The 27946-nt window shown below is 45.3% G+C and overlaps 1 protein-coding gene and 1 long non-coding RNA gene across 7 annotated transcripts in view; both read left to right on the top strand.

Annotated features, from left to right (window-relative positions):
- LMO3 (LIM domain only 3) overlaps positions 1-27946 on the top strand; it is a 107278-nt gene that overhangs the window by 57754 nt on the left and 21578 nt on the right. The window lies entirely within an intron of this gene.
- On the top strand, positions 11-27611 carry LOC128326046 (uncharacterized). Its single transcript, XR_008307825.1, has 5 exons — positions 11-391; positions 2588-2653; positions 4328-4447; positions 19203-19445; positions 27546-27611. It is a non-coding gene; the product is annotated as an uncharacterized LOC128326046 (long non-coding RNA).

Here is a 27946-nt window from a genome sequence, read left to right as displayed (position 1 = left end):
GCCCTGGCTGTTGGTCTTTTTTCTGAATTCTTTTGTAAATCCATTCCCTTCCTCTTAGGGTATTCAGTGAGATCCATTGCCCCCAAATGAAGTAATTACCATACTGAGTCACTACCCAAATTGTATATTTAGTGCCCCAGCACCAATCAGTTTGTGCATTTCTTTTCTTCCCCTCCCCACCAAGGGTGGGCAGGGTCTAGTCCTGCCCCCAACCAATCAGAAGTCAGATTGGTGCAAAACGTGGTGGGCCTATTCAGACCAATAGCCAGCAAACAAGGCCCAACCCTGTCTTCGGATTTCCCAAGATCCTTCTGGGCAGGTTGAGCAGACTCTCTGGAGATCTGTGTGCAAAATGGGAGCACTTGGTCTGCAAACGAATGGAGTTCAGAAGGTAGGAGTCCTGCCTATCTTCCTCCAGCCTTCCCTTCTCCAGAGGGAAGCCAGCCTTTTTCTCCACACTCAGCATCCCAACGAAGCCCTCGGCAGGCATTGGGTTTCATCATTATTTGCTTGGAGATCCTTTTCTTGGGGGGGGGGGGAAATGCCACTTGAAAATCTTGGCAACATTCAGTGATGAGGGGACAAGTGGGAGATATGGTGGACTGGGACTTTGTAGTACGAGTCCAAGCAAGCAAGCAGAGACCCGCCCACCCCATGCGCCTTCCCTCTTGTTCTGGGAAACAGAGCCTCTTGCTGGCTCCCTTATCTTTCTTTTAGTCTCCTTCATCTCTCCTCTCTCAGGGGTGAAGGAGAGGGAGGGGATTATGACTTCCAAAGAAAACAAGGCATTTTAGCTGAAATTACTAAGTGGATAATGTCAGACTTATCCTGTTTGAAATGTGTATGTCTTAAAGGCAGAAATGTTTGTTTTTGTTTTTTAAGAATTCTGAGATAGCTGCCTTCTCTTCATAGGCAACTTAACAGGCACACCTTGGAAACCAGGCCAATCCCATATAAAGTAGCTCCACCATTCAACAGCCCTTACTCCAGTTTTTGTTAGCTGTTGGTGTGTGTGTGTGTGTGTGTGTGACCTTTCCTTTAGGGGGCGTGGGGTTGAGTGATAGTCGTATTGAAAGGGGAGGTCCTCAGCGCAAGTTCTTTGGACAGGTTTTTTGTTTTAGATGGCTTAATTTTCAAATCTGATAAAGGATTCTCTCAAGTAAATGCTACATAGAACTGCAGCCAGTTCTATACAGTCCCCCCCCCCCCCAAGTAAAGCATTAATGAAGCCATTGGAGCTAACTCTCAGGTAACTGGTGTGTGCATTGGACTGCAGCCCAAGGATATATCCCAGAAATATTTACATTTTGAGAGAGGAGGAAATAAGGCTTGTTTTTTATTTAAGTATGTACCGTGTGTGTATATTTGTGAGAAGAAAAGAAACTCGTGGGCTCTGCGTGCAGCCAAATACCCTGCAGTATTTTCAAACAGTGTGAAACGTGTGTATGCAGGTGCTGCCTGCAAGTAGGCACTCAAGACTACACACACACACACCCCGCCCCTTCAGTTGATCTTCTTAGCCTAGTCCTGCATGGGGTGAGGAGGAGAGGGCTGAGATTGCAAGGAAGGGGAGAAGTGGAGGCAATGCTGATGGAAGGAGGGATGGAGCTACTGAGTGGGAGAAGAAGAGGCATGGGGACCTGAGAGAGAGGCAGAAGGCATTGCTACTTTTCGCAGGGACACCTACAATGAATCATTCTAAGGGCAGGATTCCTTTGCTCAAAACCGACCAAGGGGTTAATTTAGCACTAAATTAGTGCTAAAACAGCCAGCTGCCAAGTCCTGGAGGTTTTACGCACAGCAGATTTTACCGGGAGGGTTTACTGTGAACTTACAGCTGTCTCAAAAACCCGCTGAAAATAGTGGACTTTTTTACTCCAGAGATCAATCAGGCCACACTCGGGTGCAGTGGAAAACCTGAATTGTACGTGTGGACTGCTCTCTGATAACTCGCAGGGACTTTAGGGGAAATCTGGCCGATATGTGTACTTGTACCCTCCGTTCTGGAGGAGGTGTGAGCTAAAAGCAAAAACCTCGCGGTAAAACTGCTGTGCGTAGAACTTCCTGGTGTGAATTACGGAGATTTTGGTTGAGACAATTAAACAACTTTACAGATGGAGAAAACCATGGGCTGGTTCTCTCTAGCTTGGGGTTGGACTTGTCTGCTATTAGCCCCACCTGTGCTTACCTCTGCCCCCTCTCCCTCCCAGCCCCAAAAGGCAACTGCTACCACTGCAGTGTAGACAATACTGAGCTAGATGGACCAGTGGCCTGACTTGATAAGGCAGCTTCCTGTGTTCTATGCTGGGAATCCCAGAGTCCATGGGATTCCCACACAGTCATCCATCCAGGCACTAGGGCTGCTTAGGTTCAGCAAAGTGGGTGTATTGCATGCCCGCGAACCATTCCCTGGTGCCAATAAACAATTAAATGGGCCTGTTTACTAGATATAGTTTATTTTTATTTTTAAGAAATCTATATTGATAATCTTACAATAATAGTTCCTTCGTCTATAATCTTGGTTATATCCAAGATCAGCATTTTAAATCTGAGAATCTAGCCCTCACTACTGAAATGATGTTGGCAGGTGTCTTTTTAATACCAAGTTCGAACAATGAAGGCAGAGACAGATTCAGCAGAGCATCTTCTAAAGGTAATATATAGCTTTTCTCTTCTGGGCAGGTGTGGAAGCTTGATGCACACATCTTTTTCTTTTTGTACTCTGATATAAATACCAGCAGCCTTTTAGACATATGAACCTTTTAGAGCTAATGCAATGCATAGGTCTCTTGTCCTCATCCATATTTTAAATATTCATAAAAATAATGCACTATTTTTCAACAGAAGGTTCTCAAAGCTTCTAAATAACAGCACTGCTTATCAGATAGGATACAATAAGCAGATTACATAAAATGTTAAAAAAAGATGGTCCCCTTTCCCAAAAGGACTCTCAGTCTAAAAGGGGACATAAGGCAGATACTAGCGGCAGTGTCACTACTATAAATGGCACCTTCTCTGCTCATTTAGCAGGAGTCAGCTCCTGCTTGTGTTGCAAACCCACCCGTTTGTGTTTACAAAGTATGGATCATTGTTTCGTGGTGACCAACAGGGCCAAACAGAGGGGCTGGGTGGGCAAGAGGGGGCCCTTTGGTTTGTCCTTAGTGGGCCTCTAAATTTAGACCCTTGTTAATTTTTTGGCACCGAAAAAGGCTGGGAAAGCATTTCTTTAAAAATATTCAAAGTATGGTTTGTTTTTGGTGCCTTGTTTTGTTTTTGTGCTTGATCATTTTTAGTTTTTATTATGGCTAGGGCCCTCAAAAGCTGGAGTAGCAGGGCCTCTCTGAACCCCTGAGAGGGAGGGCCTGGTGACCAGAAATCGGTCTAGGTTTAGTATTGTTTTAATAATGCATTTCTGGCTACTGCATATTAATTGTGTGGCAGTGTTGCAGTGTTTTGTTAAGGGTCGTTTATAAATTTAAAAACTGCACCTTCCATATTTTCAGCCTGCTTCATGAATCGGCCTAGCGTAGACTGTTGGCTCCGAAATCCCCTGCCATAATAAAGTATTTTGTATTGAAGGTGGCTCTGCCGTCTTTGTCCTTGCGACCCTATTGAAAGGGTGCTGCTCTCTATCCTTCTGACAATCCATATTAAAGTAATAGAGGTTGCCTCTTGACATGGCAAATGCCAGCCGCCCGGGCTTTCTCCTGGTGCATTAGCAATGTAATCCAAGCAGCAGTTTTGACTTGCTGGTGATGTACATCAAGGGAAATGTGATGCTGTAATCATGTTGCACTTCCCCTGACCTGTGTAAGAGGCAGGGCAGAACCACTGGTTGGATTATATTGCTGACACGTTTGAAAGTCGTCTGTGTGAACCGCTCATCTGTGTTTTGTCATGTTAAGTGGCAGCCTGCATTTGCGAGGGTCGCTGGCAACCTCTGCAGAAAGCAGCCAACGAGATTTATTTATTTTAACAACTGCCTGGTATTTGCCGTTTTTCCCCACTTGATCGTTGCGCTGAGAAAGTGATTCATAACAAATGCCTTCAGATACCTCCACCTCTCTCAAGCAGCAAAGAACAGACTGCAGTTTCTGAAACAAGCTACGGGAAACTCTGTGAATGCAAATTCTCTGAATAAGTTAACTTTACTACTCTTGGCATGAGGGTTTTGTTCAACTTGTTTAGGATTTTTCAGTCGGTGCTTAATTGGTTGTCTCATTTAAAACCATTTCCCAAGGAAGTTCTAGAATATTTGCTCAAAAGTTTGTGATGGGGTAGGGGTCTTCTGTTGTTTACCTCTGAAAATCTCTTAATTCCTTTCCAGATATTTCATATAGAGATACTTGGTGCATGGATTTGATTTGCCTCTGGAGCCTGACTGATCATCGTATTTGGGAGCATGAAAGATTTTTCTTCCATGTAAAGCCACCTAGTGATTCTGGAGGTTGCGTGATCTTGTTTTGTCTTTCTTTAAAGGGAGTGTTCATTCATTTTAAGTAATTTTGTTTAGTACTGTTGGCACCTTTAAAGCACTGCATCTGTGTGCTGCCTGTGATAGACTAGACTGTATTGTGTGGTTTAATCAATGAGGGATGGATTTATGAATGGGTCTCTTTTTTTAATGTCGGGAGAGGAATTGGATGCCCAGCTCTGATTCTGTGATTATACTGAGCCAGACCTTGACAAATCCCAGGCACCAGAGAACCATGGCACCTAGGCTAGGATAGTGTTAGGATATTTAGAATTAGTATAATTAAATAATTCTACCTTTATTTATCCCAGGCATCCCTGTTTCTCTTTTTAAGTATACTTCTTGCAAATGGGTTAAAGAAAAGCCCATTTCCCCTCCCACTCCATCTTGTCCATCACTAAGTCCAGGAATTTTGTCAAGTGTCATTTGTCTGGCTCTTAAATTTTTGGGCACCTAGATTTTTTTAAAAAATGGTCAAGGTGTAGCGAGCAATACTCGGAGGTTCTTGCACAAATTTGTGGTGTTTAAATACTAGTAAGAGCTTTTGTTTATGGAAAATGTATATTCTGGGGGTGGACTGATGATAGACTAGATCAGAGGAAGAGGGTCTGTTTATGCCTCTCCTCACCTGCCTCCCCCCCCCATCAAATTGTCCCCCAGCTGCTCTTGCCCTGCATACATGCAATGAAGCTACTGGTAATGGATGCTAAGCAAAATGGCATCAGCAAAAAGTGTGATGATGATGATGGTGATGGACTAATAAATGGATACCCATACACACACTTCTGTTATAGGGCTCCTTTCAGTAAGTCAGGGGTTCTGCAATATGTAAGAGTGTAGAGAGAAATCTGTTCACTGGTTCTCATGGCACGGGCAGGTCTTTTCAGTTCACAACAGCTTTCTTGAAACATTTGCGCCATTGCAATGGCATAAGTACTTCAGAGCATCAGCATGTATCTGAATGGAAGCTGATTGTCCTAAATGCTTGTCTGCCCCCTGATTAGAACCTCTTGAGTGTCAATTAAAATGTAGTGTGAGCAGATTCTGCATCTCTCTCTTCTCCCCCCCCTCCCTTTATGTGACTGCCGATGATGAACATGATTCTCTTTTCATCTTGGAAATCAAACCCAATCTCAGCACTAAAATAACTTCACATTTCAGAGAACCAGATCTAAAGCGGGGGGAGGGCACGGTAGGTTTCCCTCCCATCCTGCCTCCCAACATCTCATGTCTTGAAAATAATTAGCACCAAGTCTGTGAAGTACTCGTGGATACCTGGTTGATTTGTTCCCATTTTTAGAAGGTTTGTGTGAATGAACAGTGCTGGTGGCAGTGTTTTGAGAGGGAAATAGCAATGCTTAAATTAGTGTGGGAAGAACTAGGAGATCCTTGACATCCACAAGCCCCATCCCTAGCTTCTCCCAATTTTAGCCAAATTGTGACTCCCTTTTAGCAGTGGCCATAACTGGGCCCTTCACTGGGCCATCACTCAATGGTAGCGCATCTGCTTTTTATGCAGAAAGTCCCAGGTTCACTCCCTGGCAACACCAGATAGGGCTGTCAAAGACTCCTGCCTGAAACCTTGGAGAGTTGCTGCCAGTCAGTGTAGACAACATTGATCTAGATGGACCAATGTCTGACTTGGTATAAGGCAGCTTCCTGTTTCTGGAAGGCGTAGCTAAGAAGACTGAAAAAGCTGAGGACGCCTCCCCCCCCCCCCCCCCGGTAATTCAAGCACTAGGGAAAAGTTAGTCCCGTCCCGTTTCTCTCCCCCCACCCCCGCCCATAATTACATTTGAAAAGCTCTGCAGCCCTAGTGCAGGCTTGGAAATTTATTACCACCAGCTCTAAAAAATCATTATGCCTGGAAGAGTTGGTTGGCTGGTTTTCTCTTAGGCCATCATTTTATATTGCAGATGACAAACTCAAGTGAATTAGCAAAAATGTGTGTTGGCTGGGAAAGTCTGTGGTCTTCTCTCCAAGGATGGTGTAGAGCGCAAGGACCAGAACCTCAAATTCCTTTCCCAGTTGTCTGCATTGCCCTACCAAAGGATGGGGATCACCTCGACCACTTCTGTGAGCCCTTTCTTACGATCAGTGAGAAGGGCTTGGTGGAGGGAGGCGGGGAAGGCTGCTCAAATTTCCTTCCCCGCAGACAATCCCTTGTGGTTCCGTGGGCAGGCAGAGCGCCCACTGGCAGCCCCCAGCAGCGCGGAGAATTGGACGGGATGCATCTTCCCGGCCCTTCAAACTCCCATAAAGTGCTGTGCAAGTGTGCGGTGCATTATGGGTATCCCAGCAGTGATGGGTGGGCGCCCATCCCTGCTGCAACGCCAGCTAAAAGCAGCCGGTGCTGTTCACGAGCAAATGGGGGTTAAGGGAGCAGGCGCTCCCTTAATCTCATTTAAGAGGGTGGCTGCACAGGCACGTTACAGCCACTCAGCTACCGTGGCAGCTACACACACACACACACAGAGGCAAGAGTGGGCTTGGCTGCACATGTGAACAGCAGTGTTCCCTCTAGCAGGGATTCCCAGATGTTGTTGACTGCCACTCCCTTAATCCCCAGCCAAAGGCCATTGCAGCTAGGGATGCTGGGACTTGTAGTGAACAACATCTCTGTTAGAGAGAACACTGGTGAACAGCCCCTGTGTGTTTCCACGTTTCTGAGTTGCTCTCTTTTTCCTGTTCCCCCCGCCCCCAGTGGATGCTGTTGCCTTTTTTTCTTTTTCTTTTTAAACTGGCCTAAAACCTATGGCTTGGTCAAAATGACCAGTATGGACAGTGGCTACCTCTTGCCCCGTGAAATACTGCAACCCTTGAGAAGGCAATTGGCAGAGGGGAGAACCCGTAACAGTTTACTTCCATATTGTCATCATTAAGCATTTTTTTCCTTTCTGTGTGTTCTCCCAAAATCAGCTCCCAGAATTTATCTCCTGGGAATACAATTATCTCTGTATTGCCAAAGGTTGTCTCCGATACAGATTTAACCCGGCTTAACAGTATTTTCTTCTTTCTAGAAAACCCTGGGGACTGCACTTCTGTGAATAGGAAGGGCTAGGAATCTGCCACAGAATGTGGCCTAAGATAATTAGGGTTCACTGAGGGAAACCATATTGGTTTTTGTATATTGGTTTAAGTTTGTCATGTATTTAGGGCCTAAAATGGTGCAAGATTATTTTAAAAATCCAAAATATATAAATTCCCAATCTAAATGCCCGTGATCTGTCTTCATTTTTCCTCCATGAGTTGGTTGTAGAGTCATACAGTTTAACATGCCCTATTTAGTCCCATTTTCTTGGCTAGGTACAATTACTTTGCTAAGAACTTGATTTTCAGACATGGACCGTGCTTGCACACTTCTGTTTCTCCTCCCTCCCCCCCCCCCCCCGTTTTGTGTGTGCTCCCTTTTCCCATGCTTGGCCAACATCCATGGATGCATCTGTGCCTATTCTTCTAATGTTTGATATACCTAGATTTTAAACGTTTGAGGGGGTGTGGTCCTTATGTAGGGTAAAGTGCTAATTTAGTATTACTAATCTAAGTTAGGAGAATAAATCCTCTTATTCCTAGGCCTTACAGGGAGGAAAGCTGGTCTTGTGGTGGCAGGCATGAATTGTCCTCTTTGCTAAGCAGGGTCTAATGGAGGACCCAACAGTAAGCAAGAAATCTTGCAGTGCTCTGTACCTGATCAGATTTGACTATATGGTGTTGTCGTCAGCAAGGGTAAGCATTGCACCATTACTTAGAATGAGGGATGCTGGCCCTCTCTGCCTTCCTATGCGGTGCTGTGGGCAGTTTCATTGGCCCCAGTGCAACAAATCGGAGAGTGTTACTTGGCAATGGGGACACATCCTCCCACCCCACCCCCCATCCCAATTGCACACACATTCTCTTTCTTTGTGGCTCCCCTTTGGAAAAATGGTCAAAAATGGGGGTCTGCTTCTCAATGGGTATTAAAACCTTGGCAAAACACAACTCTAGTAGTTGTTTCTGTTCTCCCCTTACCCCCTGTACTGATCTGGAGATCTGGATGTTAAATTTCTGTTTTGGAATCTGGGCACTAGCAGGTCTGTGAGTGACTATGTAGATATACATTGTAACTCGAGTATACATATGTGCAAATATATACTTATAAATATATGCATTCCAGCACACCACCACTTCTTTCGAGCATAATTGCCCATTCCGAGCCACCACTTCCCTTTGTGACCCTGCTATTCACCTGAGAGGCGCTTCTGGATTCCCCTGCTGCAGAGGTTAGGTTGGTAGCTAAGTAGGGCCTTCTCTGTAGTGGTGTCATGGTTGTGGAATTCTTTCCACAGGCAAATCCACCTGCTTCTATCTTGACTAGCTTTTAGATGCCATGTTCCTGACCTTGTTAGCAGAGGTGGGTTCTGAAGAACCACTCGGAACCATAATTCATAACTATAAGAAACTTTACTTTAAAAGAAGAAAAACTTAGCTAAGATACATGTCCCGGATAGAGAGAGAAGTCTGTGTGTGTCAACGGTATACAAAGCAGTTCTACAGAGAATCCATTTTACATATGAATTTCTGCACCTTCTTCAGGTCCAAGGTAGGATTAACCCTTTTGTTCCTGGCTGGGAATAATCTCACTGCCATTGATGTTTCCAACACACCAAAGGCTATTAGCTGTATTTGCTTTTAGTCTAGAGGTACTGCTCTTCTTAATTTCTGTATAGCATGCAAATTTGTTTGAACCTTTGTTGGCAACTTTATTTGGCTTCAGTGAGTTTTATATGTTATCTAGAAGACTTTAGAACAGAAAGGCAGTGTAGGGGTTCTTAAAACTGCGGAATGTGTTTCAATTGCAGCTCAACTTGTAGCAAGCACAACCAGCTCCACTGGAAGAATAAGTATTCTATGGAATATGAAGGGTCTCTTTTGTTTTTGTAAGGAAGCTGCCGTGTCAGTTTGCTAATATATTTGCACAGGAATGCAAAATACTTTCTGAAAATCTACTCACCAACTTGCGAGAGAGGAAACCTGGAGAAGTGAATGTGCCATTGAGAGGAGAGAGAGTGTTGGTCTGGGCTTGGCAAGTCCCAGGCAACAGGGAACCCTGGTGCCTAGAAATTTGAGCAACTATGATGTTTGTTATATTTATTATATTTCTATACCAGCTGATATATGCATCTCTGTACACAATTTAAATCACAACAAATATAACACAGTAGAAACAAAACAATTTCACAGAATAAAAACATTAAAACAATTTCATGAGATAAAATCAATTAAACAGTTTAAAATTTCAGTTAAAAGCTTGAGAAAACAGATGTGTCTTAAGGGTCTTCCTTTAAAGCAATCGGAGATGGAGATATTTGTTTAATAGAGTGTGTTTGTCTCAAGACCATCTCTCAAGAGAGAAGAGCTGGTCTTGTGATAGCAAGCATGACTTGTCTGCTTAGCTAAGCAGGATCTGTCCTGGTTGCATTTGAATGGGAGACTTGATGAGTGAGCATTGTAAGATATTTCCCTCAGGGGATGGAGCTGCTCTGGGAAGAGCAGAAGGTTCCAAGTTCCCTCCCTGGCATCTCCAAGATAGGGCTGCCTGTAACCTTGGAGAAGCTGCTGCCAGTCTGTGTGGACAATACTTAGCTAGATGGACCAGTGGTCTGACTCAGTATATGGCAGCTTCCTATGCCCTATGCATCCCTGTTCCTGTTTTAAATATGTTACTAGTAAAGGGGATAAAGAGACGCTTGTTGACCCTTCCCCACAACAGGAGTGTCCATTGTCTGAAACTTAAATTTGGGGGCTGGCTCCTAGGTCCAATGGAAGTTTTTCCAGGGCCTGTTGATGGTGGTATGTTTTGGTCTCTCCTTTTCCATCCAAGTAGTGCTTGCTATAGAGATGCTGGGGCGCATATCTAGCTGGATATGTGATTTAGGAGCACTTCCTTCAGAGAGTGGTGATTGGATGTAATGAACTGAAGAGATGGTGGTGGCTAGGTCCTCTCTCCACATAGTAACCCAATTGGGAGGAGAGGAAACCAGCTTCTTGCCCCCTCCAGCAGCTAAGACCAATTTCATCAGTGCTAGGGCCAGCTATGCACCAGACCCCTCTGCTAACTGAGCAGAGACACACCTTTTAAAGTAGCGATTCTCTTACATTTAGCAGGGAGAGAACAACTGGCCCTATCCAACCCCAGCAGAGCATCCCTCCAGTGGCAGTTGCTAGTATCTGCCTTGTGTTTCTTTTTTAGAATGTCAGCCCTTTGTGGACAGGGTCCATCTTATTTATGTATGTATTTTGCTATGCAAACCTCTTTGAGAACTTTGGTTGACGAGCAGTATATAAATAATATCCGTAGTAGTAGTAGAGTGTTTGCATCACTTCAGAAGCCAAGGCAGGACAGGCTTTTGCAAAGTAAACAAATATGGCGAACAGCAAGCAAAGAACCTACAACTGTGTGTAAGGTGTGGAGTGGGTGGTTCGGAATATGGGTGTTTTGAGAGCAGAAGAATATTTTGACTGTTTCGGTATCTGTGAAACGTTGGTAAGGCAAAGTGTGCTGTCGCGTTAGTGTCAACTCCTGGCAATCACAGAGCCCTGTAGTTGTCTTTGGTAGAATACAGGAGGGGTTTACCATTGCCCTCTCCCACGCAGTGTGAGATGATGCCTTTCAGCATCTTCCTATATCACTGCTGACTGATATAGTCTGGGAAACATACCAGCGGGGATTTGAACCGGCAACCTCTGGCTTGCTAGTCACATTGGAGACGATGTTAAATCCCAGGGGTTATTACTGATCGGCATGCGTACCAATGTGGAATATAACATGTTTTTGCCCAAGTTCCTCCTTTTCCCCTCTTGAGCTGTGAAGTTCTCCTTGTTAAGGGCAAAGGACCAAGGTGGCGTCAGTAAGTGGAATAGATAATGGCATCATTCTGACGCTTGAGTGGGATTTGATACTTCTCAGGGACTTAAGGAGCAGCAATTAAGCCTGTCCAAGACACGCTGTTTAGGGGCAGGAGTTCCAGTCCTGTAATCCATTCCTTTCTTAATGTGACTTGATGTAGATGGAGTGAGGGCCTATCAGGTGTGAAAAGCCCGGCTGCTCCTGGCATGGAGTGGCCTCCAGACGGCGATTTGGCGGCGTCAATCCAGTCATGCTTGATTTCAACGCTTAACGTGGTAAAGCAGGATCCCTCTACCCCTGATCAACTTCCCAATTAGCAAGCTGCCTTGTGTAACGGCCTTGTTCCACAATCCCTCTGGGCTGTTTTCATGGAGGGGTGTGTGTGTGTGTGTGTGTGTGTGTGTGTGTGTGTGTGTGTGAGAGAGATTAGGGTGAGAGAACTCTAGTACTGGGGGAGTGGGGGGGGACAGAAAGATGAGATTTCCTAATAACCCCCCCCCAAGTTATTTCCTTCCATGGGTCTACAACATCTGGGGCTTTTTACTTTAGAAAAAAGGCGATGAAGGAGAGACATGATAGAGGTTTATAAAATTATGCATGATGTGGAGAGAGAGAGAGAGAGAGAGCGCATAAGAACAGCCCTGCTGGATCAGGCCCAAGGCCCATCTAGTCTAGCATCCTGTTTCACACAGTGGCCCACCAGATGCCTCTCGAATGCCCACAGGCAGGAGTTGAGGGCGTGCCCTCTCTCCTGCTGTTACTCCCCTGCAACTGGTACTCAGAGGCATCCTGCCTTTGAGGCTGGAGGTGGCCTATAGCCCTCCGAACGTTTTCTCCCTCTCTCACAACGCTAGAACCAGGGGTCATCCCATGAAACCGATTGCCAGGAAACTGAGGACTGACAAAGGGAAGTACTTTCTCACACAGCGCATAATTAATATATGGAATTCTCTGCCACAGAATGTGGTGATGGCCACTAGCTTGGATGGCTTTCAAAGGGGCTTAGATAAATTTGTGGAGGGTGGAGGTCTATCAGTGGCTGCTAGTCTTGATAATTCTAGGCTACTCCTAGGCTGAGAGTCTGGATCCCTCTCTTGAAGGCCCGCAACAGCAGGAGAGAGGGCATGCCTTCATCTCCTGACTGTGGACTTCCCAGAGACATCTGGTGGAATTCTGCACTAGATAGACCTCAAGCCTGATCTGGGCTGTTCTTGTGTCTCCTGCTTGGCACATGAAGAAGCTTGGGGCATCAGTATCTTCTCTTGAATTGCCCATTTTGTTACTTTGGTAAAAGGTAAAGTGTGCCGTCGAGTTGGTGTTGACTCCTGGTGACCGCAAACCCCTGTGGTTGTCTTTGTTAGAATACAGGAGGGGTTTACCATGGTCATCTCCTGCCCAGTATCAGATGATGCCTTTCAGCACCTTCCTATATTGCTGCTGCCCGATATAGGAATTTCCCATAGTCTGGGAAACATAGCAGTGGGGATTCGAACCCGCAACCTCTGGCTTGCTAGTCAAGTCATTTCCCGCTGCACCATTAGGTGGCGTATCACTTTGGTACCTGGCCGTTTTCTTACTGTGCTCACTATCAGCAGAGAATCCAGCTATGGGGCAGCAACTTGTCTCTCAAGTGCAAAAGTAATCTTAGTCTCCAAAGCACTACCTACATGGACACTAGATAAATAGCAATGCATCTTGGCTCTTTCTTGGAGTGGGGGAAGTGCAGTCAGCTTCATGTTGTCCATGCGGGCGATTATTCTTGAGGTTTGCAAACAAACTGAGCTATTGAGAGGCTGGCAGTGTTAAATATAAAAAGCAAACCAGCAAAGGTAGGTGCGTAAAGTGCCTATCTTGTGCTCCCAAATTTCCTTTCTTCTGTTCAGAATCCAGCTATTGTTACATTAAATATTCAAACAGCATGAAATCTCGAGGGTTTTTTCTTTCCTGCAATGTGTTACTAATATTCATACATGTGAAGAATTGCAAGCCACATAGAAATAGCACCTTTTAAAAATGAGGAATATATGTCAAAGTGACACCTGCTTTTTAATAATTATTTTTAAAAGGTGCCTTTATGGATGTAATAATTGAGATGTTTACTAATGTATGTATCGGGCTGGCGCTGTGTGTGCGTGTGTGTGTCTGGGGTTTTTTTGGTATGATATTCCATTCACCTAGGTTTGCTCAATACACTTCCACAACAATCTCCATAACCATTTAATAGGAGAACAACACTTCATTACACCTTATGTAAGGAATATTTATTTTGTTCTGTATTTTGCTAGACAGCGGAGAAAGGAAGTTGCCTACTCTGTATTGGCTTTTAGAAGGATAGCCATGTTTGCTACAACTGACAAAAAGTTTCATTCTAGTCCATGAAAGCTTATACTATGCTGAATTGGTTAGCCTTCCAGATGTTACCATTACCAGACTCTTTGCTGTTCTTTCGTATTTCAGATACGTATTTGAAAATGTACCTCTGGTCTCGTGTGGCTCTACAACTTTATTACATAAAGAAACCGACATAATTCTAGGACATATTTAAATCAGTTAACGAAACTGGGGATGACAGATTTCAATTTTGTAGTGACTATCCATCATAAAAGTGTAGAGATTAAAAATAAAATCCGGTGTACAATATCGCCGTCCACATAATTATCAAAAAAACCCAATTGTATCAATAAGATTGTCTTTGACACACATCAGTTTGATGTAAAATGCAAGGTTGGCCTGGAATACTCCTATGTGGATTCCAGATTTGTTTTCCAACCTTCCCCCAGTCAAATAAGTTGCCAGTTCAGATTTAGTTCCTTGAAGCAATTCTGTAACTTGAGGGTCATTTCTGTTCCATTTGGTACCATATTTATCCAAATAGAAGATGACCCTGAATTTAAGAGGACCCCCTTACAAAATAGAAGTTAGAAGAAGCAGCACTCTTAATTTAAGATGAGCCCCCAATTTCTAACATCAAAGAATCTGGAAAAAATCTAGTCTTGGATTCAGGTTAATACAGTACTTAATATAGCTGTTTCAAAATAATTTTCAAATCTCACCTCATAACGTATGTTATTTCATTCTTGGAATTACTATATTCCAAGGTTAACATCAGTGTGTCTGTACTTAATAGCAACGATCCTATCAGCAGATGGATCCTCTATCGATAGGCATCCTGTATTCTGTGTGGGTGCACTTCTTCAGAATAGCCCTATGCTTTGATCTTTGTAACTGTTTAAGGTTTTGCTTAAAATTCTGAACAGCCTGTGTAGTGTAGCTTCAAACAGCAAGTCCTAAAGGTGACACAACAAAGGCAATACCTTGGATGCTGCTACTGCTTTTATTTATAAAAGCAGGCGTGCGCAGACCAAAGATTTGGTGGCGGGTGGGGGGACTTTCCCTATGAAAATAGCAAGTTGTATTAAGAAACAGCTTTGCTGGAAGAATTTTAGAGAGCAACCCAAAGAGAATTCCCATTTTCCTGGGTTTTGTTCCATTGCAAGGCAGTGTTAAGAATCTGGTTTCCTTGAAAATTTCTACAAAAGAGGCTGGGACATTTCAGACTGTGTTGGATGTAATTATAGGGTGTCATAACAAATTCATGTCTGCTCTTTGTTCTTGAATCTATTTTTAATTTGATGCAAGATTCCATCTACATGTAAAGCATTGCCCTGTTTCTACCTGTGCAAAGAGCATCTGTTGGGTAGCTATTTGGTGGGTGCGGGGGAATCTTTGGCACTATGTGTCTGAAAGTAGATCTGGCTTTAGTCTTAATTAGGTCTTCAGTCTTGTAAAGTACCTCTTAAGTGGCACCATCTTTAGAAGTTTAACCTTTCAATGTTCGGAGGGGCAGAGCTGTTGCTTGGGGCCACACTGTATATTGCTGGAGGGGGCTAGGGAAAAAATTCTGATTAGAACCATAACAAGATTATGGTTGGGTTATACTGGTTTAAAAATACTGGGTGCTATGCAGTGTTCAAAAGATACATGGAGCTGAAGCCACACATGCAAAATTGAAGCTGGCAACTTTAGATGCAATCCCTGCCACAGTTTAGGAGAACAGATGAAGACAGTGGCTTACATACAGAGTAGGGGTGTGTGAACTGGTTCAACTCAAACCCTGGTTCGAGTCAAACTGGCCCAGTTTGACCAGTCTAAGTTCAGACTAGGGATGTGCATGGAACCGGCTCCCTTTGAGCAAATGGCGGGGTGGGGCTGGCTTTAAGGAGGGGGGAGGGTGCAATTACCCCCCCCCCACTGCCTCACTTATCCCTCCCCCCGCTGCTGCACGTATCCCTCCCCCCCCCCCGCTGCTGCACTTATCCCCTCCCCCCCAGGCACCGCACTTCTGGTGACTTCCAGTCACTGAACCAACGGGGCGGCCAGGAGGTGCACTGCCACCCCGTGGGACTATTTCTACACAGAGCGTGGTGCGGCGGGAATCGGAGCACCCTCCCACACCCCTAAAGCCAACCCACCCCCACATTCGAACTGGTTCGAACACGGGGGTTCTGAACCCATTCGGCGTTCTAAGAATAGAACACGGAACAGGTCCGTGCACACCCCTTGTTCAGACCGGCCCCGGTTCGAACAGAACCAGTTCAGGGCAATGCTTGTAAAGGGCGATCCACTGAGGATTCCCCTTTACAAGGAAAGGGGAATTCCCTCAGGGCAGGGGGGCAAGCGGGGAGCTTACCTTCTTGCCACCGGTGGGACAACGGCAGCAGTGGCTCCTCTAAACCCCCCTGCCGGCCTCTGCAGTAGCAGCCTAGGCTAGCGGCTGCAGCCTGGTTCAGGCCTCTGTGTGGTAACTATAGAGCATGCAGTAGGCCTCCAAGCATGCGCGAAGGCCCTTAGAATTTGTAGCCCAGTGCTCTTGCACAAGTGTGCATGGAGGCCTGCTGCGCGCTTTCCAGTTACCTCACGGGGCCTGAACCAGACTGCAGGTTTGGCCCGGACTACCATTGAGGAGTCTGACAACCTGGTGGTTAGAGGAGCTCCCCACCATCCCACCGCCACCATCTCGCCACCACTGGGAAGCTCCCCTCTTCCCCCACCCTTAGTGAATCCCCCTGTGCTTGTAAAGGGGAATCTTCAGCAGATACCCCTTTACAAGCATTGGACCGGACTAGGACCGGTTCAGCCAGAATCGGTCCGGGTGGGTTTGAATTCTGTTCAAATTCGAACCAAACCAGCCATACTAGTTCCATGCACATCTCTAATACAGAGCAGTGTGTCACGTGAGGAATGAGCACTGTTGCACCCGTGCAAGAAAGAGGATGTCTTAGTTGTGCGAAAACGGGGATTTGCAGAAGACTGCCATTGTGCTATAGCATAATTGCTCAAAAGTTCCCATGAACACTAATGAGGCATGCCACAGTTGCACAACACTAGTCTGGAACAGTGTTGTTCCAGACGAGCGTAGTGCAGCTAGTTTTCCGCTGGCATAATAATCTGCTGCATAATAAAATTATGGCATAATAATCCGCCAGCATAATGTTGCCTTTGTAAAAAAAAAAAAATTCTGTACCTTTTTTGACAGCCATACAAATCCTACTTCTGCTGTTCCAGGTTTCTTGACAAAACTGGGACTTGAGCATTTGATACCCAAAATGCCAAAAGTTTGGGGACTTTCATAATACAGAGATAGTGTAAAGATTTTCTTTTTCAGCTATGGATGTGAATCAGATCTGGTACTCATAGCAACATTTTCCCTTAGTCATTTCATTCATTCATTCATTCAATTTCTATACCGCCCTTATAAAAATGGCTCAGGGCGGTTTACACAGAGAAATAATAAATAAGAAGATAAGATGGTTCCCTGTCCCCACAGGGCTCACAATCTTTAAAAAAAAAAAAAAAAAAGATAGACACCAGCAACAGTCTCTGGAGATACTGTGCTGGGGGTAGATAGGGCCAGTTACTCTCCACCTGCTAAATAAAAGAGAATCACCACGTTAAAAAGTGCCTCTTTGTATTTATGTCTAGGAAAACTTTTGGAATCTGCTCACTGCAACCCTAACACCTTGTATTCTGGTTCATACATGCAGACGAGGAATTTAACTGTAATCCATCCTCTGCCTGCATTCAGCCTGGCTCCTCCTAAGATTTCTCTGTAGTGGGACTGCACAGCTTTGCCCCTCCAGCTGTTCTTGGAATACAACTCACATCATCCCCAGTCACGGTACCCAATAGTCAGGGATGATGGGAGTTGTACTGCTCAACAGCTGGAGGGCCAAAGTTGTGCAACCCTGTTCTCCATGATCCATCTTGTGTCTTCAGCTCAGAGGAGAAAATACTTAGCCTGCTTGTGTATGCAAACTAGCCCTGTGTGCTAATCCATGAGAATGTAAAGTCCCTGATTCCACACCTGCAGCAGTGCAGCTAAGAATCCACACCTCACTAACGCGGAAATATGCTTGAAAGAGATAGGATGATTAAAAGACTTCTTCTGTGATACTTAGCACATGCCATAAGAGAAGAAATGCCCTTTTCTTCGTCAACCAATGGAAGACCTGATTCTGGATGGGTTTCCGCATTTGTCTGTCTCCCATATCAGCGTTTGGAGCTTGCATGACCCAACAGCTTTTGGATCTCGCACGACTCCGCATTTGTCCGTGTGGTTGCGCACGCGCACACACACACACAGACGCACACACTGTAGTCCCATACCAGGTTTTGGATCTCTGGATGTTGCAATGACCCAGGGGTTCCCAACCTGTGGTACTCCAGATGTACAATAAATTGTAGCTGGGGTTGGTGGGAGGTGTAGTTTAACATCTGGAGTACCACAGGTTGGGAACCCCTGGACTGTATAAATCCTGTTATGGAAACTATTTTGAGATTTAGCAAAATTAAGTCAGGTCAGCGCAGTCCTGGATTTATGTAGGGTGGTATCTCAAGTTAGTCCTTGAATGCTCATTCATAGAAGCTTTGAAACAGTTGGCTTCTAATGGCAGGAGGTATAACCTTAGAGGCTGTAGACAACAGATGAGGCTTAAAAGCCCAACTAGTTTGGCATTATGCCACCGCCATCAAAAATCATCCTTGTTTGCATATCGGATAGTGTTACAAATGCACCAATGCAACTCTCAGTTGCAAACCCCGGAAGGAAATTCAGAATGCATTTTGATAAGGTAAGCTTGTCAAAGGGAAGACAAGGAGCTCATTCACACAATCAGAAACTCTGTTCTGCCCAGGTTTGGGAGCTGTATGTGCTCCCAATCTTCGGTTGTGTGAAAGCAATGTATTAAAGAGCGATTCCTGCCTCCAACCTTGGAGAAGCCACTGCCTGTCTGTGTAGACAATACTGAACAAGATGGACCTATCCTCTGACTCAGTATATGGCAGCTTCCTATGTTCCTAATTGGGCGAGATCTCTGGTGTGATTCCTGGGAGTGAGAGGGGAAACTGTGGCCTGGCCGGTGGCAGCTCCACCTTGGCTCAGCTCTTGCTGACAAATCCGTCTCCTTGAGCCGAGCCGAGCCTCAGAAGTGTGATGAGAGCGGAGTCGTGCCACTCTTCCTTCTGCTACAGGGGCGTGCCTTTATCCCTGACACCGTGGGCCTTGAAGCTGCTAATGATTACTGAACATTCATTACTGGAGATCGCCTTTCAAAATGTACTTCACACCTAGAATGACCTTTGTGTTTTAAAGTCAAAGTAAGGGAATCTATGAAAGTAATTTTGTACGTGGTACATATTCCCCCCCCCCGCCCTCCTCCTCGAGCTCTTTAAAAGCCCTTTATTAGCAGAGACCTGCTCAAGGCATTCTTCAATTAGCATGTGCTGTATTGTGGCTGAAACAGCTGTTTACCATTTAATAAAGCATGGCATAATTTATTTCAGAGCCTAGCAGCCGTCCCGGCTGTTATACCAAGGGGAGAGATTTCAGCAGTGACAGTCTTTGCAGTCACAACTGGAGTTAGGCATAGAATAAGGGTTTAACCCACCGCACCACCTCCCTCCTGCTTCAAGAGGAGTTCACTTCATAACCACTGTAGAGATCTCTCCTGTGGCTCTCTACTCTTCTTGGTTCCTGGGATGCATGAAAAATGGCTTTCCTCTTTCACTCCTCAGTTAGCTAATTAGGTAAGTAATTTATCTTAATTTGACTCTTCCTCACCCCTGTCTCCAACCGTAGATCTTTAAGGCCTCCATGCTCGGGCTGTTGTAGAACAATGTAGCTGGCATCATTTATCACCTTTTGGTGTCCTTCATTGTATCTAAGGAGCTCAGGGTGGTGCCTATGAACTGCTGCTTCCAGTTTATCGCCAGAGCAGTCCTGTAAGGCAGGGCAAGCTAAGAGATTGTGAGTGGCCCAAGGTCAGCTGGCAGATTTGAAGGCTGACTAGAGACTTGAGGTCTCCCCACTGTGTCAACGGAGAGTCTGGCCAGCTCCTGGTACTGTAGCCATGTTTCTCTGGGCAGGGTCAGAACTGCTACAAGTATGTAGGAGGGAAGCAGAGGTTTCTGGCAAGCACACCTTCCTGGTACCAAGCCAGTACTTCTGGCCCTTTCCATGTCATCTGAACCTGCCAATGTCAAGTGGGTTCCCTCCACTGTCCCCTATTCACAACCAAGAGTTGAAATTGGGTGGAGAATGTCATCGGAACATAGGAAGCTGCCATATACTGAGTCAGACCATTGGTTGTTCTAGCTCAGTATTGTCTACACAGACTGGCAGCAGCGGCTTCTCCAAGGTTGCAGGCAGGAGTCTCTCTTAGCCCTATCTTGGATATGCAAGGGAGGAACCTTGGAACCTTCCGCATGCAGATGATCACGGCTCCATGCCCTAAGGGAAATATGCAACGTTCATATGCAGCCAGGGCAGACCCTGCTTAGCAAATGGGACAAGTCATGCTTGCTACCACAAGACCAGCTCTCCTTGCCTCCGGCAGTGAGTGAGATGAATGTTTCCTCTCTACATTGATGAGTTCAAACACCACAAAAAAGGATGGAAATACCAGCTTGGTGCTGGGTGTGCACTCACCGCGAACCTCTGGTTCCCTTCTGCTTACTTGCAACAGATGGTCTGAACCTGCCCACTATGCAATCATGGCCTTCCAGGGTCTTTCCCATCTCTTCACCTTTTGCCTTATTAATGGAAGCTCCAGCATTGATGTGGCTACCTGCATGGTAGGAATCAGTAAAACTGACCATTAACAGAACTTTAACCACCCACATACCTGTGCTTGGTTCCTGCTCAGTGGCTTCTACTGCCCATGTCTGTGCCTGGATTTTGGGCTTTAGAGAGAGGCATTCCTAGAGGCATAGAAGCAGCGCCTGAAATATCCCCGTGTGTCCTTGTCATTCATGCTTGATGCGAGGAGTGGGTTTTGCGGGCTGCTTGCAGTATGGCAGTTGCAGCTTAAACCATATACTCCTTGGGGCCAGTGCAGTGAGTCAACCCTGCCCTAAATGGTTTTGAGTAGCCAGAGCTCAGATATTTGCTGGCCATGTTGTAACCAGTCACTAGCCCCTCATCTTGACATTTTCAGTACCCTAATTTGACCATTTAAATACGCTGGTTGACTGTCTCCAGCTCCTGCAATGCTTTCCCTGTGTACAGATAGATGTGCACGATCTGGTGTAATGTTCATGAGTAGGAGGAGGAAGCCAGAATGGAGGAAGTGCATGAAAATGGATGGGATATTGATATTGACTTTATCCACAGAGGTTTTAAAGATCCCTTGGGCGCATGAGTGGTAGAGCAAAGCCAAACCTCAAGCATCTAGAAATCATTGGTAACTTCCTTATATTAACAGAGTAAATGTTTGCAGAATGCTGAGCACAACACTTATTTGGGGGTGTTCTTTAAGTGTGTGTGTATGCATGCACACAGAGACACCTTTCAAAGTGGTGATTCTCTTTTATATTTAGCAAGGGAAGAGCATCTGGCCCTGTTCGGCCCTCTCTCCGTGGCTGTTGATGGTGTCGTCTGCCTTGTACTTCTGTTTAGACTGTGACCTGCTGCTGCTTACTCCTATGGATATTTCTGTATTGCTTTTCAACAGTTGCTCAAAGTGGTTCACATAGAAACATAAGATGGTCCCCTGTCCCCAAAGGGCTTTCAATCTAAAAAGAAGCATAAGCTAGACACCAGCAACAACCATTGGAGGGATGCTGAGCTGGGGTTGATTGTCCCCTCTCTCCCCTCCTAAATATAAGAGAATCACCCGTTTAAAAGGGGCCTCTTTGCTCAGTTAGCAGGGATCAATGAGCCCCTTGGGGGACAGAAAACCATCATTTTCTTTTTCTATGTAAGCTGTTTGGATAATTTATTTTTTTGGTTGGGGTGTCTGGTTGGGTAAAATAAATGAACCAACAGAATAACTCTCTTCCTCAGCCCCAGTCTTTTTGTGGTACAACTAAAGTTGTCACTGCATTTTTTTTTCCTCAAGTGAAATGCTGAGATTAATTTGGACTTTCCTACTTGAGTGAAGGACATCAGCAGAGTTCCAAGGCAAGCAAAAAGGTTGTGATTCTAACATTAAGACTCTACCTGGAACTACAGAAAACAATAATGCAGGTTGTCATGGGTGTCTTCTGTCTCTTGCCAACTTTGGATGCCCAGTTGAGAGTCCCAGGGCTGATGAAGAAACTTCCAACACATCTTGCATTCTCAAATTCATCTTCCTCCTCTGCCTTCTTCCACTCCTTCCCTTCCCTTGTGTGCCTAGTTCCTTAGATCAGGGATTCTCAATGTTGGGTCCCCAGATGTTATTGGACTTCAGCTCCCATAATCCCCAACTAAAGGCCACTGGGGCAGGGGATTCTGGGAGCTGAAGTCCAGTAACATCTGGGGACCCAACGTTGAGAATCCCTGCCTTGAGAATCCCTGTCCTCTTACTTTGCAGCAGTTTTCTCTGTGCAGTAGGCTTGCAGCAGCAGGGATAGCCCCACCCAGATTCCCAGCTCAGCCACTAGGTGCTTGGAGTCAATTGGGATGTGAAGGATCCCATTCACTTCCTGCTGTTGCTTCTGTTCCATCCAGTGCTCAAGTAGAGTGATCTAAATCCTGGGTTCTAGCCATGCGTTTAAACCCAAGCCATTCTCCTGCTTATTATGGGCCAAGAAGACATGGTGGCAGTTAATCAGTATTGATGAAAGATATTGAACACACCCTATTGAGTACACAGTTTAATTTGTAGATGTGGTGTGAGGCTGTGAAGGTGCTATTAGTTCCTCTTGCGTGCTCAGATTGTATATTGGGATGGTATGCAATATTGCTGTGTTGGCTGGAAAACCTTCTTATCTGTTGCCTACACCTCTCTCTCTCTCTCTCTCTCTCTCTCTCTCTCTCTCTCTCTCGTTTTCATTACATTTCTCATGTATGTATTATTATTATTATTATTATTAATTATTATTATTTTATTTTATTAATATAATGGACTATGTCTGGGTTATATAATAAAGGGAATGAGAAAATGTTCCTTTTCCCCCAAGGGCTCACAATGGAAAGAGGGAGAGAACACAGTAACAGCTGCTGGGGTAAAGAGGAATATTTTTATTTTATTTTATTTTATTTTATTTTATTTTATTTTATTTTATTTAACAAATTGTTATACCGCCCAAAATGCAAGTTCTCTGGGCAGTTTACAAGAAAATAAAAACAACCAATAAAAACATCAAAACATTTCAACAATTAAAATTTAAAAAGTTAAAACTATTAAAACACAATTAAAACAGTATCTAATTAAAAGCCTGGGTGAACAAATGTTTCTTGACTGCCTTTTAAAAGTTGTAAGAAATGGGGAGGCTCTTATTTCAGCAAGAAGTGTGTTCCAAAGCCTCGGGGCAGCAATGGAGAAGGCCCGCCCCTGAGTAGCCACCAGACAAGCCAGTGGCAACTGCAGACGAACCTCTCCAGATGATCTCAGTGGGCGGTGTGGTTCATAGCAAAGAAGATGTTCTCCTAAATACCCAGGGCCCAAGCTAGGTGGGTATAGTTGCTCTTCTTCCCAACTAGATATAAGAGCTAACACTTTAAAAGGTGCCTCTTTGCCCAGCTATTAGGCATGCATGATAGGGCTGTGAACGGTCACAAATGTCAGGATGGGGTCCAACCCAATCTGACCCAGTCCCACAAATGTTGGTTCAGGGTCCTTTGGAGCCTTCTGAATGTCGGGGTCAGGTATTTTCCCAACTAGCCTTCATTTTAATTTTCTAAGTAATCAGGATACTCACTGTGAAACACGGAAGAAAAGCAACATAACACCAGAGAATCGCAGGGAAAGTGATGTAATATCAGAAAATCTAAGGGGAAGTGAATCAGAGAACCACAGGAGAAGCCCGGAAATCAGCTGTTTTGTGTCTTTTTTTTAACTGTAAGTTTAAAAACAGGCTTCAAATTTTAAAAAAATTAGAACACAAATGCATAGGCAGGCAGACAAGGAAGTGGATGGGTAGATAAAAAGGCCCAAAGATGTCTTTTTTAACCAAGCCACGATCAGCGGCAGAAAAAAAGGTCGACTTCTGCTGCCATTTGAAGCTCTGAAATGCTCCAGAATTTATCGAAGCACATTGGGGAACTCGTAACTGACCTAGGCTTCCAAAGTCGGGTTTGGGTTATCTCCAGCGTGGCCCAAATCAGAGCATTTCCAATCACCCTGATCTGGACTTGCACAGCCCTAGTACATCGCATACACTCTTCCACTAGAGTAAAATACCAACTTCACTATCCCAGAATCTCTTTTCAAAGACATGATGACTCTGCTCTGGAACATTTGAAGACGTTAGAGGCTCTTTGTATACATGTGGAGTGTGTTAGATCCCTTCCCCAATGCCTTAGGAAGAAAATGGTTTAGATCAGGGGTAGGTGACCTTTGGTACTCCAATAAATTGTGGCTGGCAGTGGTGAGAGTTTAAAGTTCAACAGTAACTGGAGTGCCAAAGGGTACCTACTCCAGTTCTAGATCCTGCCAGCCCTCACTCATAACCAACTTCTGCTCTGTCCCTGATTTGTCAAATTGTGTTCAGGCCCCACCCGTGATGACCTGCCAGATTCCTCCAGGCTCCTTCCCAGTTGGTTTCTACAAATATGGTGATTTTTTATATGCTGCTTTTCAACAAAAGTTCCCAAAGCAGTTTACATAGAAATAAATAAATGTCTCCCTGTCCCCAAAGGGCTCATAAAACAGAAACATAAGAGACACACTAGCAACCGCCACTGGAGGGATGCTGTGCTCGGGATGGATAGGGCCAATTGCTCTCCCGCTGCTCCATAGAGAGAATCGCCACTTTCTACTCTGGCTCCATCCCCCAGACTTCTCATTTGCAAAATCAAAAACTGGCAACCCTAGGCAAGTTGGAGGTGGAGACGAAAGAAAGGGGCCGATAAAAGGAGTAGACTAGTGAGGCAAAATTGAGGATTGCTAGATACATGCCTTTGCATCGGAAGAACTCCAAGCATAAGCCTGTTGGGAGGAAAACTTGCTTATTTTAAGTAGAATTGTTCTTTCTGTCCAAGAAAACAAAAACTGGTTTTCAGTTTCCATTAACTTGAGCTGCCTGGAAGAAGGCAAGAGATGCCACCCCCGCCCCGCGCTCTGCAGCAGAGGAGTAGGCAGTGGTGGCTACTGACTGATCTCTTGATCCTTGGGACAAAACTGAGGGAGAAAGTCTAACAAGTGCATCGTTTTGCAGTAAATTAGATCAGATTTCCGCATCTCCGCACTCGGTCTGTGAGCTTGACAGTTCAGTAAAATGTTCCCTTGTAAGGTTCACCCTCTTAGGAAAAGGGGCAATAATTCATCATTAGGATTTCAGAGTCCAGGTGCAGATGAAAACTGATGGAGCCTCCAGCGAGGCAGGGAAAGTGCACGGAAGAAGAAAATTTTATCTGAAGCCTAATTCCCTGGTTACAGCAGAGAATAATTAAGATAATATTGCTCCAAGAGTTCTTTAATGATTAAAAATCACATATGCAGAATCCATAAATTGGAGAGCAACAAATTGGGAAAGGTATAGCATCGGGAGATGTTTCTTTCTCGCGCTCTTCCTTTTTTATAAATGCACAATGTGCTGGAAAGTGCACCGATGGAGGAGCATAACCGGCCCGGGGAAGCCACAGGAGACCAGGCCCGTTCCAAGGACTTTGTTTAGATGCAACAAATCATTTGTCTGTTATTAACCCAGAGCTTGTAATTATGCAGATTGCCATAGATTTTCCTGGGCCTGGAAGTGAGATTGAGGGTTGTTCACACTATAGCAGGCAGCTCGGGGCTGGCCATGCATTACTGAACTTGCCACATTTATCATGTTGACTGATGGCAGGAGAAGCAGGTCTCGGGTCCCAGTGGTTAATGTAGTGGGTAATTAACTGTCATTTGCCTAGTAATAGGCTGATGATCAATGGTTTGTGTGGAAACAAATTCTAATCAGGTAGCTGATAAATGCTCAGGGAAAGAAAGCAGTTGAAATTGGGGAAGGTAGAAGAGGAAAACTAGGTTGAGAATTTCAACATGGGGTTGTGGGGATTATTACTGTTGTTGTTAGGGAAATGATGTTCTTTATATAAACAAAAGGCTTTATCTAGAATTAATAGCAGCTAATGTTAAGCTATGGTACGTATCTGCAGTTGGATCATAGCCCCACAAGAATTTTTGCCGAGCCTTAAAACAGCTAAAGTTTGCTTTTGAGCAGGCTGCATAAGTGAAGCAATAGTTTGTGGAAGTTTTGCCATGCTGGGTAAAATATTTTAGTCATCTGTATCCTTCCCTGTCTCAGTGAGGAAGGGTGGCCTCTTGTATGGCCAGTGTCTTTAGAAGGCTTGAAGCCCCGAGTTCCTAACCTGGGCCCCCCAGATTATGTTGGACTACAACTCCCATCTTCCATTGAAGACACTTTGACTGGGGATGATGGGAGTTGTAGTCCAACAGCCTCTGGGGACCCAAGGGGGAGGCCCCTTGATGAATTCATTGAAGCTAGGGCTGTGAGTGGCTAACAAAGAAATGGAAGCTCCAAGTCCAAGGCTGCATACATTCAAGACCAGATGATGGGGATCAGCCTGGTGCAGCTATTGCCTCTCTGCTCTATGAGACTTCTAGGCTATCAGACTGGCCACTGCTGGAAAAAGAATTCTAGGCTAGGTGAACTTGTTTAGTCAGATGCAGGAGGGTATTGCTCATGGACAGTACTGGGAGTGGTTCTTCCATGAGGAGAGGCAGTTGGCTCCGGTGGCCCATTAATGGGGTACCCACAAGGCAGTAAGATGGAGAGCTGGTCTTGTGGTAGCAAGCATGACTTGTCCTCTTTGCTAAGCAGGGTCTGCCCTGGTTGCATATGAAAGGGAGTCTAGAAGTGTGAGCACTGGAAGATATTCCCCTCGGGATGGAGCCGCTCTGGGAAGAGCAGAAGGTTCCAAGTTCCCTCCCTGGCAGCATCTCCAAGATAGGGCCCAGAGAGATTCCTGCCTGCAACCTTGGAGAAGCTGCTGCCAGTCTGTGAAGACAATACTGAGCTAGATGGGCCAATGGTCTGACTCAGTAAATTGCAGGTTCCTCTGTTCCCTCACCACCACCGCCATTGGAGCAGCTCTTGAGGACTGAACTGACCCTTGCAAGCTCCTCCCAAAGAGCACCTCTCCTTGCACTGCTCACAAAACCTGAGAGAAGCACAAGGAGAGCAAAGGAGCCTGCTGGCAACCTTCCCTCCTTCCCGCCCTGCCCTGCCCCACTTTCAAAGCTTGCACGGGTTCGTGTTGAAAAGAGGGTGGCCCCCACATGGGGCAAAGTGGCATTTTGCGCCACAACACCTCGGGCCACCCTGAGACAATAAATCACTGTCTATCCCGAACGAAATGCCAGGCTGTCATAGCGCTTGTCTACGGCCTTTGCCTTTTAAAAATGCAACTTGCTGTTTCCCAGGTCCTTATAACCTGGTTGGCGCAGCCATAGTTTAGCAACAGAGCATATGTTCTGCATATAGAACGTCTTTGGTATCTCTGGTAACAGGGCTAGGAAGGACGAGGCTTGGAGAGCTCCCTGTTCAAGGGAATAGGGATGGGGAACCTTGGCACTCCTGCAGATGTTGGCGTACAATTCCCATAATCCCTAGCTATTGGCCTCTGTGGCTGGGGATTATGGGAGTTGTAGTCCAAAAACAGCTGGAGTGCCAAGGTTCCCCATCCCTGGAATAGACGGTCTGAGTATTCTGACTCTGTTTAATGCACTTCTTGCATATCCACAGATAAGCCATTGAATCCACCGGATCTTCTCACCACGGACTTCTGTTGTCCACCATGCAAAAGTGGAGAGACCTTGGTAATGGCGGGGGGGGGGGGAATCAATTGCTCCTTGCAGCAACTAGTGTGATTCCAATATGTATTGGTCAGCTATCTTTTAAGGGCAACACTGAAGTGGAATTGTGCAGAAGTTCTCAAACCTTAACCTAGTCGATCTCTTTCTGGACAGGATTTTACGTATTACATTTGTGTCTTGCCCTTCTTCCAAGGAGCATATCTCTGCCACAGTCCTGCAAAGTTGGTGGGAGAGGCAGGGCAACTTGCCCAGGCCTTCATGACTGAGAAATATACCACTCTTTCAGATCAGAGGTTCCTTTAGTGATGATGGGACATAGGCAGCTGCCTT

Source organism: Hemicordylus capensis, chromosome 5 (assembly GCF_027244095.1).
Source record: "Hemicordylus capensis ecotype Gifberg chromosome 5, rHemCap1.1.pri, whole genome shotgun sequence".
Classification (NCBI taxonomy): Eukaryota; Metazoa; Chordata; class Lepidosauria; order Squamata; family Cordylidae; genus Hemicordylus; species Hemicordylus capensis.
Note: the sequence above shows the minus strand (reverse complement) of the source record. Positions and strands in the feature narration are given on the sequence as shown.